The sequence below is a fragment of the Pelmatolapia mariae genome, linkage group LG22 (assembly GCF_036321145.2).
Source record: "Pelmatolapia mariae isolate MD_Pm_ZW linkage group LG22, Pm_UMD_F_2, whole genome shotgun sequence".
NCBI lineage: Eukaryota > Metazoa > Chordata > Actinopteri > Cichliformes > Cichlidae > Pelmatolapia > Pelmatolapia mariae.
This window is the reverse complement of record NC_086245.2, coordinates 17,415,894-17,438,070: the sequence shown is the minus strand read 5'-3', so window position 1 is coordinate 17,438,070 and position 22,177 is coordinate 17,415,894. Positions and strand designations below refer to the sequence as shown.

Genomic DNA, 22,177 nt, shown 5'->3' with positions numbered 1-22,177 from the left:
TATCAAAGGCAGTAGAGGATTACAGAGGGGAGTTGACGCTGACTGGCAGGCAGACAGCTCCTGCAGACTCTTCTTTTCCCCAGCAGAGCTTCAGGCTCGGGACAGGGATAAGCTGACAACCTGGGACACAGCCAGATAGATAGAGAGAATGCTAGGAATTGGGGTCATGTACATTCATTGGAGCACAAATGTAATGAGTTCTATTATTCAAACATTACATTCACAAATACTGTTTGGGTGAAGGTTATGGCACAAGGTTAACAACTAATGAATTCTTGTGCTCATTCTGACTTTATTGGAGCTGATTTATGGGGCAGTACTACATTAATTAATCAAAATACACTGTTACTTGTGCTATAATTGATTACATCAGGTCATGTTTAGCTTTATTAGTCATCCCAGACAGCTGAATAAACTGAATTGGACCATGCCATTCAAATTCTTCCTTTCATCTTTTCAATTACAAAGAACATTATACCCTTTCTTACAAGTCGCTTTTTGTATTCATGCATTCAGTTATGTCATGTAAACCAGTCTAGTATGAGGCCCTCGTTTTGTAATTTCCCATTTAAAAATGAAACCTTAAAGTTTAACAAACTGTAGATCGAGCTGGAAATGAAGGTGTCCGGACATGCAGAGAGTCCATTACATCACGCTAACTTGTTTGAATTGTGCATTCCAGTTAAAGTGACTCTAAGTGCACCTCTATTTTTGCTGGATTTACCTCAGTGGGTGAGAGCAAAGCCCCATGTCCTCAGTTGCAAAGTGGGTGTGTGGGTATCAACAATGACTTAAGTCTGAGCCAGAAGGATATGCATTGAGTGAGAGGAATTCAATAACAGGAAAATGGCCAGTGATAGAAACAATCCCTGGAATACCAAAACCCACCCTTCACCAGTGTTATTCTTGGCAAAACATTGCTTTCCATTACTACTGTTTACTCCTTGTAAGGCCAGGGTCAGTGCAATGCACCAGAAAACTATGCTGCCTGTCATTTCATTGATGGTCCATGACGTGGCATGTGGAGTAAAGACGAGAATTCAAATAAGGGCTAGATGCTCTCTCTATCCTTTTTTTGACATTGCACCGGTATGTAGTAACAAAAAATCATGGTTAAGCATATGGCCTGGGCCATACATGGGCAAACACTTGATGACAGGTCGAGACAAGTCTGTGCAACTAAACCACAAGCAGTATTTAAAACAGTGTCTGCAACACTGAAACTATTTCCTCTGACAAATCTGTGGTGTGGTTCGAATAGAGCAAGTTGCTGGATGCAGTGCTGCATTTCTCTGTCTATCTGTATGTCAGTCCAGCTGGCTCCCTGTCTGGCTGGTAGCTGCGGCTTGGCTAGTTCACCTTTATACTGGATGGCTGGCTTTGGGTCAGCCTCATCTGGCTGGACGTTTGGCTTGATACTTGGCTTCAGGCTAGCTTTCTGACAAGCTTTCAGGGTACATGTCTGACTGACTGACTCGCTGGCTATTATTTCTGGCCTTTCCTTTAGTTATGTAGTAAGCTCATGACATTGGAACAGGGTCATTTGGCTGTGACAGTCAGGGAGGTGTGCTAAAACACTCCTCCGGAGCGATCCAGGATGATACTTGCCTGCCCGCGATCCCCAGGAGTCCATTCCCAATTACAGTTTCAGGACCTCTCTGGAGAAAGTGTCTTTTCTTTTTAGTTTGTTATTCTTTTTTATCGGCCTAGACTAGAAAATATTTTCACAAAGTTACAGAACTTGACAAATTTATTACACCACCTGTCATAAAAACAAGAAAACGCAAATTTAAAAAGAATAAATCACATTTTCGTACCCACATTCGAGCCGGCACACTGGACCGAGAAGTAGAACATCCAAACACTAATTTTGTGGTAATTTCACCCCAGAATTTAGTTTTTTTTAACTAAGCGCTTTCCTTTTAACATGAATTCACACTCGAATGAATCAGTCGGACAGACACTTGTGGGAATCGAACTACCACCGTTCCAATCAGTAGACAATCTATGTGCTCTATGTGCTGAGCTACAGCCACCCTTATTGAGGAATGCAAGTAAATAACTGTAATTTGGCATCTTAATTAAAAATAAACCCAAAACCCCACAATTCTTTCAGATTTTTTTGTTTGTATAACAGTAAATTTGAAAATCTTTATAGTTTTGCCATTAAAAATATCATTTTAATAAAAGAAATATGATAAAATATTATTTTGATAATGATCAGTACTGTTAATTTAGTGCAGCTGTGGTATAAAGATTACATTGGGTGGTGGTCTAATAAATTTGGTTGGCTCTGTAAACCAGTGGCCCGCAGTTCTTGCTTGGTGAAAGTCACTGTATTGTATGCATTATGAGGTGATGAGAGCTGACTTGTACGGTGGTAGCATCACTCCTGCTTTGAGTGAGTTGACACAAGTATGGTGCAAGACATTTATAGGAATTCATTTCTGTACAATAAAGAGAATTCATTTTCTTCCTGCTGTTTTACCGTCTATAACAGTTTTCTCTTCTATGCTTTTTTTTTAATAGCGTCACGCTTCTATTATCGATTTGATTGGAATGGTGTTTTACAAGATAATGCGATCTTTGTTCTCAAGTTTAGAAATAATTCCTTGAGTTGAGAAAAACAAAAACTGTATATATTATGTGTAGATGTGTACGGAGCCTGGGAGCTGCCATATGGAGGAAAGAAATAGCTAGTAGAACAGGAGACCGTTCATGTGTGAAGTGATTTTTCTGACACGACTGTGAAGGAGTGAAGTTGTTTATAATTTTTGTAGTATTTGTAGTATCAGTGTTGTAGATGGTCAGCTGGGTGCACGTGGTGAGACGCCTCCTCTTGTTGAAAATGAAGTTGCAGCTTGTTATTCGCTGTGCTGTGGCTACAAAGAGGAGCCGCCCGTGTTTTACCAACTATTTGCTCGTGAGTTATTGATTTGGAAAGCTTAAATTTGTGAATACCTTTCCAACAAAGTAAAAGGGAGACTGCCTGGGCTGTCCGACAGCTCTTATTATTGTGTGTGCACAACTTAACCAAAATGGGGAAACAGAAATGGGAATAAATTGCATCTTGTGGTCACAATAAATCAAAATGCGGGAACAAAAAATGTCAAAATAAGACAAAAGAATAATCAGAAAGTTGTAATTTAGTATAATGTGGCCTAAAAAAATGCCTGCTCCTCGACTCTGCTTTCTATTATTTTTGTGTCTTCAGTTTTATAGCTGTATATTTGTGTGCATTTAGTCAGGCATTTGTGTGTTAGTTTTTGTGGATGCTGCAACTCAGTCTCATGTTTTCGTGAGTGTGTTCAACAGTGGGTGACTGTGTGGCAGGCCAGCCGATGAGCTATGACACAGATAAATGAGGTCAATGTAAGGTTTCACTGTGGCCAGGCCAGGTCCAATTCTCTGACACTATCATCTAATATTAGCTGCCAGAGAGCTCAGACTAACGGGGCCCAGTCTCATACCTGCTATGGGTATAGATATTGTTTCGAGTAGTCATGCTTGCACTCATGCTAACATGCAGTAAGGCCGTCATGGACACAGAGTAAGAAACAACACGTACGGGCCATGAATAATCTAACTCTTATTGAGATCAGACATTAACAACCTTACATGCAGCTCAGTATCAGCATATTAGTTGAAAATATGTGCACGGATACTGTGCTATAGCCAGCGTACACACCTATCCGCAGGGACTTGCCCAAGGGAAATACCTGTGGTAGAAGAAGAAAGTTTCTCTAATGGGAAATTACTAGGCATCCTCATCAGAGCAAAATAACTTTTCTGTTTTTGTACATTCCCTAACCTTGACTGCTCTTAAGGGAACTTTGTAACTTCCCTCTTACGGGAACTCTCTTACATCTGGTAATGCATGCATACATGTGCAGTATTTAAAAATACCCGTGTACTGTTTGCAGTATGTCTACAGGGCTTGAATTTCAGCGTAATGTTGCAGGTATTGCGCGTAATTTAATTGATTCGGGCAAATCTAGTGCTGGAGGTTTCTGCACACAGTTACAGAGAGCAGTTAATGTTCAGCTCAGTGCTTCCATCGGTGCAGAACGACCGGTCAGAAGCACTGCAGAGATGGACTGACATCCAATCTGGATGACACCTGGCGTGCTCTCTCTCCCTTTCTCTGTGAGACTGGAGACTAGGAACCTGCGAGTTACTATTCGCCTGCTCTAACCTTCAGTCTTCGTCTCTGACCCACATGTTATTTCTAGCTGCCCACCCTAACATAGACGCGTAGAACCTGGCCTGATCCCCCATCCCCCATTAACACTTCCCTTCTCTTTGGGAACCATTTAAGGTGGAATCCCCACTTAAGTGGTGTGTTGCTCCAGATATGATTTTCCGGCCCTGGCCTGTTGTTTAACGGTCTGACAGTCTATTAGAGTAACTAAACCACAGTTCAAATGGCTTCAACTGAAGTCTGGCAGGTGGATCCCTTTAAAAGTATCTAGGTCGAGGGCTTCTTCATGTTGAGGCTTTTCTGCAAATGTTAACTTGTTTTAGTCATAGGTCTAAGCTGTGATATTGTTTCCATTTAGTAATGTAGGCGTTGTGAAGAGCTATAAGATCATAACAGTAATTAAGAGCCTTGGAAATAAATTGACTGGGCTTAGCTTTCATTGTCTGCTGTTGACACTGCTTCTGTGCTCTCTGCTATTTTCCTCTGATAGCATGGCCCGTTAAGGCCACAGCAGGGCAGCACTGTTAAAACAATCTGTTAGAGAACTGTATTAGTTTTACTGTGTGTTTTGAAAATTCAGAAATAATATTTCTGACTGAAGATTTGGTTGTTTGTATATGGGTGCTTACTACGCCTGCCTGTCAGATGTGTAACATTCACCACTAACGTAACTGTGCAACTACCCTTCTCTTCTCCCCTCAGACCTTTCCCCTTCATTTAGCCTCAAAATTCAGGAACAGCCTTTTCGAGGGGAAAAAGATGCTCTCTCTCCCCCTCCTCTCCAGTGCTTTGGTTTTGGAAACCAGCGCCTAGTCAGCTCGGTTTAATGCTACATGATGTGCCATTAGCTCTCCTAGCTATTTGCCCCCACAGCATCTCTAGCAGGGCTGCTTGAGATGAAGCTGAGTGCATTTGCAACCTGACAGGGCACGCTACCTAACTGTTGAAAGGGTGGGGGGTGAGAGCACTGAGGTAGCATACACCTTTTAAGAGGCATTTTATGGCTACCATTTACACTCTTACCTAAAGCAAGAGAAATGGTGGGGAGAGAGAGGGAGGAGAATCCATGTGTCCATTTGGGTCAAGGGTGGAGTTAAAGCATGCAAAAAACATATTGTTTCAGGACATTGAACTTGAACAAAATACACCTGTCATAACAGCTATTTCAGGAAAGGGCGTAACTGTTGCAGACATCATCGTCTCGAGTTGCTGTTCAGTCTTTTCAGCTCTCATTATGATAAAATAGAGACAACAATGCTTTAGAGATAAGATGTTGTGAAAGGTAAGTGAGGTAAAGCACCTCAGTGCGTGAATGTAAATGCAGACAAATATGAAAGAGACGCCGTCATAGCGCAGAAACAGACGGACTGGTTCATCACAGCAGATAACTGCGTGGACACGACTGGTATGTTAACTACACTGTGTGGTGAAATGCACAGTACTTAAACAGTGCAAGTGCGTGGTGTAGTAAACAACATAGAACTGAAATGAATTCGCTTTAGATCACCGATCCACTTTTCCAGCTGGGATCAGAACAATATGTGATTCACATAATCAGTCGGTACGTCCGTAGTGTAAACAACATGTGTGCGTAAAAAATTTAAGTTTAGTAATAGGTTTTGAGAAATGGCTATGTGACTCTGTGCTATGACAAATGCTTACAGAGTAAGCACGCTTACTTTCAGCCCAGCCCGATTTGGTATCGTAGCACAACCAATCAAGCCAAACAACAGCTTATAAAAGTTGCATGTAGAGCCTCTGAGATCATTGGTTGCGATCTACCGTCCATAGCTTCATACTGTGCCATCAGAATGGCTAGCAGGATTGTTTCTGACCCCTTCCACCTAACACATCACCTGCTCAGTCTTCTCTCAACAGGGATAGGCTCGATCTGTTAGATGTACTTTTTGTATTTGTATTGTGTTGTGTTGTATTGTGTGTTGTTGGGTGTGTCTTGTGGTTTTGTGGTTATATGTGAGCACACTGAGACAAATTCCTATTAGCTGTGTTGTTTGAATGGCTACAGCAAGGTTGAGCAAGTAAATCACAAACAGCATGAAAGGAGAAGCTGGAGTGGAGTTGGGTTGTAAAGCGGCTTGCAGTGTGTAACACATGGTGTCACGCTAAAGCAGCATAAATGTTACACAACCATATGAGATTAGCCAGTTGAATGTGTAAAGGTGCTGAACAGAAAGTAACAGGTTAATGACGACATTACTAGTTTGCGACTTAGCTGAACCGCCCTGGCTGTAATAAATAAATTGGAGGCTATTTCGTTTAATGTGCTTTGGTGTGGTAGTTTTAACTTAAACATACACAAGAGAGCGGGAGAGCCATTTGAGGATACTTTATGTAAACGTCCAAGGCTTTTCTATTTCTTGAACTTGTTGAAAAACAGAGATAAAACCAACTGGAAACTTCACAAGGTCTCTTATTGTGGATATGAAACAAAGCAGGGAAGAGGTTTCCTGGCCTCCTGATGGAAACCCAACAGCAACATTGATGCACACACTGCTAAGTTTATTTGCTCAGATAGACCCGAGCTCTGTGATATTTGCTCTTGAACAGGGCGACCCTGAATCACAGCTATTCACTGAGCAGCAGCTAACATCTGCAGATACCTTGTTGGTTGAGTTCCTGTAAAACAAATTAGAACAGCAATGGTCGGGTTTAAGCTTGTCAGTGCTTATCATGATTCTTATGAGATACTATAAACAGGGCTGTAAGTGCATGTTTCATCTTCCCATGATTCAGTTTGCTAATAGGTTCTCTCCTCTTTGCACCGCATTTAGTTTGTATTACACACATTGTATGATGTGGCACTTATTCATCGGTATTGTTTTAAATTGCAAGATGTGAGAAAATCTCGTGTCAAGGTGGGTGTTTGTTTTGAGGAGCTGAGCTCTATATTTAAAGTTCGAGGAGGTTAAAATATGAGTCAGCTGTCTTGCACCATGGTTGCTAGTGCTCGTGGCTTGTTTATAGTGTGTTGTCTTGGTAATGTCAATATATTGATAGTTAGGGAAATACAGATGTTAGGGATACTTAAGAAAAGGCTGAAGTACTTTCAATATCCTGCTCTGTGCCAGTATTCTTATTTAGAAAATTTAATGCAGCTTTTCCATGTTATTTGCATGCTATTCTGCACAATGTGAGCATTATCAATCCTTCTAACTGTGCAGCATGTGTGCTTGAATGTGTGTTTTAACACAAAGTGCCAGTATGAGTATGTTTGACTTCCTATCTGCTGACCTGCAAGTCCAGGCCTTATCAGTATGACCCAAAGGCTATCTGTATTTTATCAGTTTCTCTTGGAAGTGATGTTGCATCAACAGTTCCTGAGTGATCAATGTAAAACTGGACACATCCACAACTTCAAAAGGTTCATGTTTCAAACGTGTACTTTCATTTCCCAAAATCACAACACAGAAAAATCCAGTCCCCTCTCCCAGCCTATGATCTAATTCTCAGAAAAATTGCACAAGGCTGCTAAGAAGCTGCTGGATTTGCAGGTTTCTGTTTGAACTTTTTGCACAGGTCTTTCTCGGCCCTAAGTGTGTTTGCCAAGTGCAGCACATGATCGGAGTCGACCAATAGTAATACTACTCGGTCCCGTCTGCTCCAGCTTTGGAAAAGAGATTTGTAGGGTTTTATTGTTGTTGTTTACTTCTAATCTTCTAAAACTGAGGCACAGTTTCATAATGCCTCGTAAAAGTAGTAAGCTTGTGTCCTGCACTCATTTAAATGGGTTTCTGTTTGTAAGCCCCGCAAGATGGAAAAAGCCTCGGATCAGTTTGTGTATTTTCTATCAAAATTGGTGCACGGTGTGCACATGTTGAGAGATTTGTAACTGGCATTATACCTCTACCAAGCATAGCCCAGATCAATTGCTTCAAACCTGAAAGCATATGTTCAATACATTATTTTGGGGTAAACTGTGAAGTATGATGCGTCTCTAAGGCATTTTTCTCTGTAAAGCTGATAAACAAGAAGCCCTGATGCGTTTCTCATGATTTCTTTTATTCTTGTTTGTCTTTAATATGGAACTTAGCATTTGGAAAATCATGCAAATCTGAATTTTAAATTCAGGGTACCACAGTGCCAAGAGGTGCCAAAGACATACCACAGTATGTCTTTGGCACCTCTTGTACAGACATGTAACTGAAAGCCATTTTAGTTTTTTTTTGTTCCAAAGTAGAATGATTCATGACAGATTTCCAACATTTGTGCGTGACTCGGAATGAGGTGGATCTGCCAAAAATAGCGCACGTCTGTGTCTGACTACCTGAAGTTTAATTAAGGATTGCAAAGGTTTGTTTTAGGTGCTGCACAAAGGCTGCTGAAAGTAAATGAATCGTGCTGCTCTAAAATAAATGAATGGTAATTGTAATAACTGACATTTGGAATTGATTGTTTAAAAAAATAAACAAACATGTAAAGCAAACATATATTTATTTAACATGAAATACAGAAAATTAAGCATTTCTGTAATAATGTAATCTGTAAAACATCTGTCCTTTGAACAGATGTGTTTGCTGTTCAGAGGTAACTGGCATCTGAATTCCCTGAGAGCTATTTTTAGTGGTTCCAGTATTTGCAGATCTGCAACTTTTCTGTGAAAAGTTCCAAGATCACAAATCAATGGACCAGATCATCTTTTAACACTCGAGGTGCAGTGAAAGGTTTAAGAAATTCTGGCCTTGCACAGAATATCATAGTGATAGAAGAAAGAAGGAAAAAAACCCAAGCAAAACAAAAAAAGAAGCAAAAAAAAATACTGTGCTATTTTCGAAGTAATATCTCAGATAGAAGCATTTTGCAATTCTATAGCAAGGCGAGCATTATGAGTGCAGAATTTATTGTAATGATGCCTTTCAATCCCCCCTGGATATTCTTAATCCTTTAAATTGATCCTTTAATTTGTGCTCGCGTAAAAAGCTCAGGGTAAGCTGTTCTTAAAATATGCAGTACTACATGGCAAAAGCAGTTTGAATTCATAATCAGCTAGTTTACATTAAAAGCTGACACATATCACATATCACATTCACACAGATGAGACATGAGGGTATCTTTCAGCAGTTAGTGGACACCCACTGAAGCAATAGGGCGCTTTATTTTTAATATTTGGGGTGTTCTGGATGTGCTGTTATAGCATAATTATGCAAAGCACCAGGTAAACAGCATTTCAGTCATTTTTTGTTCTGCCAGCACGAGTAAGTGGTTGGCTCCTGTACTCTCCTTCATGGCAGGTATCACCCAATTATTAAGCCAACTTATGGACCTGTTATCTTGTGCTGTATTTATGCACACATAACGGACACAGGGCTAGATCTAAGTATGTGTGCATTTGAGTGGCTGTGTGTGTGTGCGTGTGCGTGCTGAGGTGGGCTAAAAGGAACTGCAGTAATTTCACAGAGAAGAAGAACTGTGCGCCTGCCCCACTTTCAGTCTTTTAATCATGTATAGACACTCGGGGCGCTCCTCTGAGTAAGTGTGTGTGTGTCTGTCTCTGTCTCTGTGTTTGTACGGCACTCGTGGTGTGTGTGTGAAAGAGACGTACAGTATGTGTCAAGAGGGGAATGCACTTAGAATTCCCTGACCTCAGACGACCCTGTGTGTGTGTGTGTGTGTGTGTGTGTGTGTGTGTGTGTGTGTGTGTGTGTGTGTGTGTTTATTTTTTCTAATGCATGCATTTTTTTCTGCACAGAAAGGCAGAAGCAGTCACTACTAAAACCTGCCCTCATTTAAACTTTCGGGCTGCAGTGCCGGCGGTGATTCACTGTTTTATTTCGTGAGATTTTAATGCACTCTAAAAGTACTGACAGAATACAGCTAAATACAGTAGCTACAGAAATACTGTAAATGTTAAGGATGTCCTAACAAGCCCACGCCTTCGTACTTAAAAACAAAAAACCATGCAAAACAGAGATGTGATAAGAAAATTCACCATTTGTATATTTTCTAAAGCGCTTCCTTCCTTATTTAACTGGGGCCATTAACAGCTAAATACAAATCCCTAAGGGGTGTGTGCGTTTGAGTGAGTGCACATTAAATTTTTGGCCCCTTCAACTATGTAATCTCAGCATGACCTTGTAGCAGTTTGTAGCCCCATGGTGCCCATCCCTGTGACTAACGCCCAGTGTAACAAGCTGCCACAAGCAACTGTACTGTTATACTTTACAAGACCACAATATAATGCTGTCTGTAGCTGGACTACAAGCGCCTACATGCCTCTCTTGCCTGTGAACTATTTGTGATATATGAATTGATAGTAAAAGGCCATACACTATTTTAATAGCTGACCTCTTTTAAAAATAGTGCCGTATTTAGTCCTCACTCTGTGGAAGTATTTGATCCATAAGTTCCTGTTCCAGAAAAGTGCGCACAGTGAAAGAGGAATGAAGGACCTGGCACAATGCAGTTAATTTACAAGAACATGTTGGACTTTAAACTAAACGTTTGTCCATCTGCGTCCTTTAAGGTACTCTCCATGGGATTAGGAAAACTAAAGAAAACAAAACAATTCACGTATTCAAATTTGATTAATTGCTACTATTACAGTTTTCTCCAGTGAGGAGATTTCACACTAAGGCATGTTTGAGCTAAGCCCCTGGAGCCTGGACAGCAGCACTGGACATCCAAGTATTGACGCCTTGTCTCACTATGGATTGCTAAGAGGCAGCAGGGTGTGGCCCTGACAGGGTTAGGTACTCTGACCCTTTGACCTTGGTTATATAATTGACTGTCGCTCTGTTGTAGGAGTGAGCGGGAGCAGTCTTTTATGATGTGTCACAAGACAAACATAACTCAACAGTGACATAAAGCCTCAAGAAGCAACTGCGCTGACTTTAAATGTCACATTACTGTTGATGTCGAGTTCCATATTTAAGCTCCTAAAGGAGGGAGTGTGGTTTTTTTATGGCTTTTCCCCGGGCCTGTGTTTTTGATGATTTTGCAGGTGTGGACGCACATAATGCATGCTAAAAATACACACGTCACTTGCAGTCAAGGTTAAACAAAGATAACTGGACCTTATTTGGGTTAAGGGCAGTGCAGCATGTTGGAAGCGAGCCATGACCTGTCCCGCACGCATGCACGCGCTCGCTCACACATCTCACACACACATATAGTACACACACCTGTCAGTGTTGGCATCTGCTCAGTTCTCTTTCTTGTAGTCTCTCTGTTCCTTTGTCCTCTCTGCCTTGGTCACTTGGTCAGGGACAGCTGGTGGGGCAGTGTGAGCACCTGTACTTTGTATGTGTGTGCATCTTTTTGTGTGTGGTTAGGCTTATCAGTGTGGCTAGGAGGATGTATCTGCAGTGTCCCGGCCAAATGTCTGTGCATCAGCATGTGTGTATGTGTGTGTGTGTTCAGTGTGTGTTAAGTGAGCGTATGAGCACCTGTGCTGCCAGCAGGAACCTGCCACGGGCGTAGTGCTTCCTGACGTATGCTGGTGACTTCCTAAGGTCACGCTGTGAACCCCATAATAACTATTATCTTCTTAAAGTTGATCACAGTGTCAAAAAAGAGATGGTAAAGTATTTGGTGCAGGACAGATAACGCCTAATATGTGCACAATTATTTTTGATGTGTTTTCTTTGGTTAAACTTTGCTTTGACACTGTCATTGTTTTTGTTTTTTCTACAGTGTCAGTGTCCGCACAATGTCAGCACTACCCTGAGGGAAGGCCACGTGCACACACTTCTGGTGTGCACGTCAGGTCTGCCTTATGTTCAAACCAAAAACTGAGATTTTCAGTCATTTGTAAGGATGAATCTTTTTTTTTTCTTTTTTCAAAAACAACTTAAACTTAGTCAGCATACAAAATAGTTTCAAACAAGAACAAAGCAGTTGTTAAATTAAAAGATTTAATACTGCCTGCAGGCCTTCATAATAAGATATGTATGTTTTTCTCCTCAAACTTTATCTCTCAGCCAATAGCTGTTCTTGTCAGCAGCTGTGTTTGACCCACTTCTATTCAACTCTCAAGCAAACACGCAAATAAAGTGTATGTAATGTTGTATCACGAGTATCCCGTGGTACATGTTTTTCTTTTCTTTAGATGGAGCAATTACATAAGATGCCTTACGCCAGACTAATTTTCCTTATCATTTTCTGCAGCTTTGTCTTTTATAAATTCAGTTCCTGTACAACGAGACACCCCTAATTTCTTTATATTTTGTTTCCAAGGAGCCAGTCTTTTATATATTTTTTTAAGTGGTCTTGAGCAGCAGTTTTCGAGGCTTTCAGAAGGTTACGCCACTTAACACTGACCTATGAATGATTGAAGCATTAAAAAAGGCACCTGACCCAAGAGTTGAACCGATCCAGGTATCCAGGTAGGTATAATTCAGCACTGAACCAATTTCAAATTGCATCTTCAGGCCCTTGTTATTAGCACCCTATTGCAAAAACGCATAATTTGTGCTTATTTCCTCAGACGAACTCTATTTGAAAGATATTTCCTCAAATAAGAGAAAATAAATGTCCCATGCAGGCATTGAACCCTAGGCTTCTGGGTGAAAGCCCTGTTACTACCTCATGTGACCTTCATTGGTCTCCTGCTGGGGAAAGGATGCTTCCTTTAGTACATATTTAAAAAAATTTATTAATAAAAAATAAAAATAGCCTTTAAAGCTGATAGATGAAGAGAGATTTGAGGTTTAGCTCTAAATGTTTGAGTGGATTCATCTTGTTTTCACGGCGCTTTTCACTTTTCTGGAAGATGACACCCCAACATTTGCTCCGATCGTAGCGTAGTTTCTGTCCTCAACCAGTGAACTTTAACTTTGGCTTGTACAAGCAATTATAACTTCAAGAAGAAACGACTCTCTTGGCACGGCTAAAAGCATGACAGACAAGAAAAAGAGTGGAGGTTGACGCGTCATTCAGCACATTCTGACAGGAATGAAAGTGTGGGGGTGAGTGAGACTAAACGCTTGTGTCAAGGTGTTGAATGAGGTCTCTTGAAACCTGCTCGAGCAGCAACAGTTTGGATCCGCTTTGCTCTCCTGTGGTAGAAAGTCTGTAATCCGGCCATTATACGTGTTGTCTGCCTGACTGTCAGATTACTGCTCGAGAGCGCGCCTGTAGCATTAATGCTGTTTGCTGTCCCCGTTCATATTTAACTCAGTTTTGGACTTAATTTTCAGTGGTGGGTTAGCTGGTTTTGAGCTCTCGTTCATATCGGCGTCTCCTATGTCTGGATGCATCGAACATTCCGCACGTTTCCGGGACACATGTGCTTGTTTGTGGTTGGGAGCGGGAGAGAAAACCTTTGCAGGGAATCAGAGGCAGAAGATTATTACTATGCATGCGTGGGTAGTTCTTACTGTACAGTATGTCTTTTAAATGTTTGGAAAAATTGCAATTGAAGTAATGCAGTGTGTGTGTGCCCATGTGTACACCTTTGAAGTGGTTTTTCTCAGTGCATGTGTGTTCCCTGTAGGTCCTCCTCCCAGCATATTCCCCTTATCCTCGTATTCGAATCTTAGGGAGGCGATCAAAGCTGGGCTCCCTGCGACTCCAGCGTCTCCAGGCTCTCTGTGCTAACGTGGCTCGACTGAGCAATGCTGAGCAATTCCCTGAGGTGGCAACTTGCGCTCCAGTGTTCAACGCTAGTGAACTCTGTCGGCTTCACTTGCGCATGTTAGCTCTGTGCTGTACCTGCGTGCCATGTAGAGAAGACTGTTTGTTCACTTTTTCCTCTCTTTTCCCCCCTCTTTCACCCAGTTTTCTTCTATGCAAATGCACTTTGGACTGTGTGTCTGCTCTGAATTTTACTTCCCCCCACCCTTCAGCTCACATCTCTGTCTTGTGTCATAGTGATGTTGTTATGTTGTGATGTGTTACCCTGGAGAATACTTGTATCAGAAGACAGGAAAAGAGTGTATATAAAAACAAAAAAAGAAGAAGGAAGGAAGAAAAAGAGGAAGATGTTAGGGGGGGAAAAGACAAGGTGAGAGGAGGACAGGAAGTAAGAAACAGAGGATGTTGGATTTGATTAAACCTTTGTTAGTTTACTTTAAGTTTTCTGGTTCAAGGACACGGCACCACATAGTAATCTTACCTAGGAACTGACACCACCAACACTGATATACAAAGTGTGCTTTTACTTGCTTATAGCTTTTTTTTAAAGCCTTTTGTAAAATACTAAACACAACCTCGATGACTGACCTTCTAGTAAAGTTCTTTGTTAATATTATCATCTCATGGCTTTAATTAGTTGTTATTATTTTATAAGTGGTGTAACAACATCAGGAGACAATTAATGGCCCCTCCTGCAAAGGCCTAATGGAGAGCCGTTGGAAAGTGAGTAAGTGCTTTCAACCTAAACCTCTGAAGCATTTCCCCCACACAGCCAGTCTCTGTTGATGCCTCAATGCTGTGTGCTGACAAAAATTTGTGCATGTGCGTTTTCATCTTAATTTACCTCTGTTGGTAATCTACCTTATGAACAGAGTGTTAGAGCATTGTTTGATTGTCATCTAGGTTTGCTGCTGTCACATCAACTTTATAGTGTATTATATTATATTTTTAAACGAGGTAGCACCATAAATAATGTAAGAAGTTCTGTTTTGGAATGTCGAGCGTTTCTGACGTCACCGCCTTGTTTGCAAACAATGGGCGGGTCTGAGTGTGACATGTGTGGTCTGACCAAGATTTACAAATTTGATTTCATATTTTTATTTGGTATAGCCCAAAATCAGTGCTTGAGCCCATAAACTGAGCATGAAAGTTTCCACTCTTCCCCCTCGTGTCTCTGTTTCTCCTAGACTATAGAGGGACACAAACTGTCAGTCCAGCAAATATAATCTCAGAACAGTTTGATGTGTATTTCCCTGCCTTTCCTAGGCCTCATACCCCTCACTATTTGTGGAACATCCCCGGGCCTCCCAGAGCCTGGTTCTGTTGGAGGTATCTGCCTTCCTCGCCACCGTCGCCAAGTGCTGGCTCACAGGTGTTTGTCACATCATTGGGTTTCACTGGCCAGCGATATTCTAGTCTCGACCTTAAAACACTGAAAGACTTGAGATTACTTTTTTGTAAAATTATTAAATTGATTTTGTGTCGACATGTGACAAAGTTTGTTTGTGAAAACAGCACATAAAGAAAGAAATTACTGTCCTCAAAGCTGCAAGACTCTCTTGATGAAAACAGTAATTTGATGTCACAGACATGGAGCTGTTGGTGTACTGCTATGTGCCTTTGTTGTTTTAACACCTTCATTTTAATCTAGTTTAACCCTTTAAGTGACAAAAGTTACACAAATACCCAAGCAAACTAACCGTGTGAGGCAGAGGTAGATTTCAGTATTCTGTTGGATAAAATGCTGCGGGCAGAGATACATTTTCAAAGCCGCTGTTTGTCAGCACTGCTCTGACTCTCTGACTATAGAGTTAAATTAATATTCATGTTTCCAGGCAGCTAAAAACATAAATAACTCATACATACCCCTCCTCTTTAAACAAACAGAACTATCTGTAACTGAGTGGAAACAGTTTATTTAGTGAAACACTTGAATTAAATATTCTAATCTCAGAATATTTTAATAATAGTGCTTCTGACATCTGACATGTTGCTTTGACTCATAACTGAGCATTTAGCCCACTTTGTACCAATTACTGAGATATATATGGTGCATGTATGAATACTGCATGAATGGCAGTGAAGACATATCTGTGTTTGTCAGCAGGAAAAAGCCCGATCATCAGGTACACAGAAGCACATTTGGGACGCTTTTTAGAGTGCTACACTTTGACCCGCAGTTGTAGTGCTGAGGGTTGCTAAGTGAGTTGCATAAGCAAGAGTTCATGTTCCTGTTACAGCCTCATTGTGTGTGTGGGGCTCTTACTTTCTTTCACTGTCACTTGTTTCTTTTCATTTTTAGTTAATTTAGTTTTATTTGCATAATACTTAACAAATAGAATTGGAAAAGCAAAAATCTGTCATCGTTTTGCATGTAAGAATATAAAAGTTTCAATTTAATTCAAATGAGTGAAATTCATTAGGGGATATTTTTCACAGGAACGTTACTTTTGCAGGACTTAAGCCATTTGGTCATAATTCCACCTCTCACATGCAGCCAGTCGGATGCAGGACATGCTGAGGTCAAACAACCAGCTTATTGCTGTTTTGTTGTGTGGAGCCAGTGAACCGGCCTGCAATCCAACACCTCTGCAAAGCTGCACTTTCCTCAGTCCTTGGAATCTTACTCTTTTGGCACATTTCAAACTAGAAAAACAGCTTGTTTATAGGAGTGTATGTTGTGCAGAATAGCCAAGTACTACTCAATTTCAGCAGAGTTCACTTCCAAGGCCATCTGCCTTATAATGCCTTTGGATCCAGAGTTTTTGAACTTTCTTCATTTGCAAAAAGTTCAAATCAAGTACAAAGACAACACAAATGAAGATGGCTCAGGCAGGCAATCAAGGACACATGAAGCTCCCTTCTAGCCTCCTAGGAGAGATTTATTACATTTATCATATATTGTATTAGGGTGAGGGTGGGAGGAACACATCATGTGAGAATACCAGAGTTAAATTGACGTGACATGTAACAGAAATGTGCAAGTTTAGAGCTTTTATGGGAAAGAATGTTATAAAGTACTTAGAGGGTCTGCTTTCTTGCGTCCTCTTGCTTTAGCAGCAGCAGTACTGTTGCGCTCTTTATACATATATATTTACTCCTGTCGTTGTGAGGGCACTCGTCAACAGAGATGGGCAGTAACGCGTTACTTGTAAAGTAATCGGATTACAGTAACGTGTTACTTGTAAAGTAATCGGATTACAGTAACGCGTTGCTGTAATCCGATTACTTTTTTGACGTAAGCGAGTGCGACGTTCGTGGCAACAGCTGTGTGCAGATCAAGAATGGATAATATATCGAGTGCGGGAGAGAGTATGAGCGTGCAGCGTTTAAAGTGTGGAAGTACTGACCTTATTTTGAGTTTAATTCCATAAAAAGTGACAAAAACATTAGTGTCCGTTGTGCGTGGGAAGAAAACTTATTTTTACAGCGAAAAAAACCCCCTAAACTTCCAAGCAAGCACCGAGTGCGCTACCACGTAATGGGAAATTCACAGAGAAACCCGTGGATTCTTCCACTGACCGCTGCAGCACACCTGCACCAGGGTAAACCTCCGCCTGCCCCACTCCTGCTTTACAGATGAAAATAGAGCAACAGGACCGCTGAGTCTTTGATTTTATTTATTGTCTGCTGTGTTTTACTTGCATCTATTTGAAAGAGTGAGTGTAAACACAAAAAAATATTTTATTTTATGTGCTGGAATGTGCAGAAAATAGGTTTAAATGTTAAACAAATTTCTTCCAGTCAGAGAATGTTGCATATAATAAATTTTTTTTAAAAGATTAAAACTAATAAAACAAGTTTTAAAAAGAGACTTTTCCATTTGATTACATTTTGTATGATGGATTATGCAGAAAAAGTAGAATTGGGCTGAAAGATCTATTGCTTTATCACCTATTCAGGTTGTAAATCGTGCTTTTAAAAAGTAACTAAGTAACTAAGTAATTAATTACTTTTGAAAATAAGTAATCAGTAAAGTAACGGGAAGTAATCAGTAATTAGTTACTGATTACTTTTCAAGTAACTTTACCAACACTGCTCGTCAATGCACAGTGCACTGCTTTTTTTATTATGCCTCTCATCCTGACCTTAACCATCACAGCTAGATTACAATCTGACCTTAACCCACAGTCCTAATCTAAACCGTGTCACCTGAACCTTTAACCTTGAGCTGTTCTCAGATATGCACCACAGCGCTGAACTTTTCTAAACATTACCCGACCAAGGTACACGTGAAAAAGCAAATGTCCAACGCACCTGGTTCGGACACACCAGGTCTTTAACCCGCTGCTTCTTTTAACCTGGTGCTCAGGTTAAAGCTCATATCGGTGCTCGCAAAGATATCACTAAAATTTGTCCCTCTCACACGTACGCGCACAGTCTCTGTGTGGCAGAGGGATGCCAGGCAGGAGACCAATAAAAAAACAGGCTGAAAGGGGCAGTGCACAGTTTCACAGGTGCACATGGAGACACACACAAAGGCACAGACACACACATTGGGGCTGCCAGTATTATTGAGTGCCCTTTGCAACAGATGGAGAACTGAATCCGAGGCTGCTGAGTCGGAGGAAAATCTTGCAGTCGTAAGTGTGAGCATTTACAAACCTGTGCTTATATGTAAACTTTTCACAATATTTAGAACACCCCCATTTCCAAGAAGCACACAGGCAAGGTGAATCCAAGTGAAACCCCCCCACATTGAACAAAGAGGAACATTTGATGATTTAGTGAATGGAGACATTTAAACATCCTTATATCCTGATATAAAAAATTTTAAAAATGGGACTGAAAGATGTAAACTAATGACAAAAAATGTCTGTTTATTTATTTTGGATTGTTGACATGGACATGGACATGTTTTGAGACCATTTTCTGAGAACATGTTTTGTATGTTTGCTCTGCTAAGCTTTGAATCAGATTTTTGTATTGTAGGCAGACTAGTACTGCCATACTTTTCATGTCTACATGTATGTGTCACTCTTTCTTCTCATAGTATTTTTACAACATCCAATACTGGGAAAAGGACTTGCACAGCTGATGTCCAACCATATATGTTAATAGCTTCATACATTATTACAATGCATGCGCGGTTGTTGAAAATAACCACTTTCAAGGCTTTGTCTGCTTTAACTGGGGATAAAAGTGACTTTATTCATCTATAGGAAGTGCATATGGGAGCAAAGAGCATGACAGCCATAAATCTGGGGCTCTGAGGCAGATGATGAGCTCATGATTTGTGCATTTCTACCACTAATAAGCACGTATTTCCTCTTTGAAAGACCCTCACAAAAAGTCATCTTTGGTAAAGTTGTTGTCCTGGCCGCTGTGTATGCTGTTGCTGTTTTTTGCGTACCTTTTCCCACGGCTGTGTGGGTGTCTGTGTGTATATGTGACTCTACGAGCTGGATGTACACACTATGTGTTTTGCTTCTTTCGTATGCCTGGGTGCTTGTGTGTATGTGCTTGAATTTGGTGTTAAGTTAGTGCAAACAAAAACATGCATGCTTTAGTATCACTTTCTGTCCCCGGGGAAGGGGGTACTCTTGGATGTCACATGATCAGCTGACCTGATTTTGTGTTGCTGAGTCAATGCGTTGTTTCGGGGTTCAAGTTAACGCTCGGCTCAGCCCTGCGACCTTGGGACATGTCTTTGTCACTGTGGTAACAGCCTCGGGGGTTACTTAAAATAAGAGAGCACACTGGATGGGAGCACTAAGTGTTTCTCTATGTGCTTGTGCATCAAATTAGGCACTGTACCACATTTTATTTGCCCGGGGAACATTAACTCACTCCTTTTTAATGAACATCCTGCAACAAAGCCATAAAGTTGGATTCACACCTGGGCGATAAATGATGCAACAGCGCCCTGCTTTAGGTTATGGTGGAGTGCCACTACAGTAGTTGAGAATTAAGTGCTTTGCACAGAATGCGCAAAAGCAAGTGTATTGGTTGCCTGAGCGTTTGATGCAGGGAACTTGAAAATGGAACTTATTTCCCTGAATGGTATGCATGCAAAGTAGGAAAGGAGAAGTGCGATTCTTTCGGTATTGCTTTAGACATAGCGACTCTCGATCAGAGCTTTCTGAGAAAACGAATTGTAGTGTAAAATTGTTTAACATTTCCAGGCTATGAGATGTGGTTTTCACAGAAATACTACCTTCATTATGAGGGTCTGTTCTCAGTTTACTAGAGACATTTGGTCAGAGAAAGAGAAACACTGTCCTTACTGGAAACTGAGCTAAGTTAATGCGCAAGAACTAAGTAGTTATGATTTTTGTTTAGAGAGGGGAAAAAAAGAGGACACAAGCCTCAAACCGTGTGTCTCATGTGGGTAAACAAAGCGTGGTTACCATGCTGATTCGGCGTCAGTGTATAAATAGCATGGGTGTTTGTTCTGAATAGTCTTCAGAGAGGGAGAGAGCACAACAGAAAAGGGGAAAAGCAGAGGAAGAATCACAAGTGCAGACATTTACAAATGCACATGGTTTAAAGACTTCTATTTAAACAAGGACTGGGATTTAGCAAGTACTACAGGCGTGTGTGTGTGTGTGTGTGTGTGTGTGTGTGTGTGTGTGTGTGTGTGTGTGTGTGTCAGCTTTGTCAAGAAAGGCAGTGGTAGCAATTACTCTGTCATAAACAACAACATATCTACAATTTTCCTCTTCAAATTTGCAAACCCATTTCTTAACACAGAAGGCAAGTGGAGTTTTCTTGTAATAGCAGCATCACCCTGCACCTCACTAATAGTTATTTATGTAGTTTCTCTTTGTTATTTCATGAAGTTTTATGAACGAAGATCGCTTTGCTGTCAAGCTCATTGTTAACGTTGACCTGTTTTGCTCTTTTCCTGCTTCATATTTTTGTTCCTGGACTGTATGAGACTTGCTTTGACTCAAGTTCATCCACTGTCTGAAACAAAATGTTTGAGCTGCGCTCGCTTGAAGGACACCCTCCCTCCAAGCTAACTTTCTTCTGAATGGCTGCCCCTCGTGAACGGGGGGCTACTAAGGCTACAATATTACAATTTAATGGATATTGCTTCTCTATGAGAGCTTAATGTTCCAAGAGTAGCAGTGTTTCTGCACAAAACTGAAATAATTAAGAGGAAAAGAATACTGAATGATTAAGCTGATTATTGTACTTGCAAAGCACTGGATGTGGTTATTATGCTATGATAATTGAGCTAAAGTAAGCAATAACCCAGACCTAAATAATCTCAGAGGATGTAATATTGAAGAGAGAAATAAAAGCCTCTCTGTCTCTGTTTATCTGCAGGGAATTGTGACCACAACTGCCGACATACAGACGTGAATAGACGGCGCACACTTCTTCTCCCTTCCTTTTGGTGGAGAGATCAAGGCTTCACATCAGGAACTACGACTGCAGTCCGTTGTCAGCTCTCAGCTGAGCAGAAGGCTCCACCTACTCGGCCAAAGTAGCTCTGCCTCCTATTCTCAGGTAGGATTCAAAGAGGATGAGTCAGGGAGTCGGTTGTCTCCTTCCCCTCACACCTACCCGGTCACAGCAGATGGCTGTCCCTCACTGAGCTTTCTTCCTGTGAAAAGGGAGTTTTTCCTTCCCACTGTCGCTCCAAATGCTTCTTCATATGGGTTGTCTGATTGTTGTGATTTTTCTCTGTATTTGTAGTTTTTTTTTTTTTTTTTACCTTACAATATAAAGGGCATGTTGTTGTGATTGGGCACCATATAAATAGAATTGAATTGAATAAATTGGACTGAATTGAAGAGACTTTTAACATGTATGTCTGCGCTTTATTATCAGGCAGATTCAGGTCCAGTTGATCTTTTATGATAACCGTTATGAATACACAAGCTAAGCTGCTATTAAAATCCAGTAAGACCTGTGGTGCCCGCACAGTCTATGGATATACATGCGTTAGGTTTTAATGGGTTAAATCCATCTGCTGTATTCAAGCTGTCGAGGGATCGTTTGTAGAGGAGGCATGTATTTTTATGCCAGATCAGCGGTAACCATGGAACCATGCATGGTAACATATAAGCATCACTTATGGTTTATAGCATGAAGGATTATGATTATTGACCAGTTAAACACAGTCACCACACAGTAACTACAGTAACCACAGTAACTTTTGCTTCATGAGATATGAAGAAGTAGAAGCTCCAGCAACACTTGGACTATGTAGGACAATTTAATTACTTCCCCCGTATTGCTTATTATAGATAACATTTTAAATAGGTAATGAGTAGAGTAGAAAAAATAAAATAACCAATCGTACAGCGCCTCAAACATCAACAAGCATGTGCTGGGTTTATGATATTATGGATTAGAGCCAGTCATTCTCCCTGGCAGTAAGTCCAGTGACATCTCATACCTGCAGTTATAAGCAGGAAAAGTAATATTACA

At 40.8% G+C, this 22,177-nt stretch overlaps 1 protein-coding gene across 1 annotated transcript in view; it reads left to right on the top strand.

Moving 5' to 3' along the window:
• Nucleotides 1–22,177, top strand: part of atxn1a (ataxin 1a) — a 95,325-nt gene that overhangs the window by 6,002 nt on the left and 67,146 nt on the right. The window contains exon 2 of the mRNA XM_065470828.1: nt 21,068–21,250. The gene's annotated coding sequence lies outside the window, so the exon portion shown is untranslated. The remainder of the gene's footprint in view (nt 1–21,067; nt 21,251–22,177) is intronic.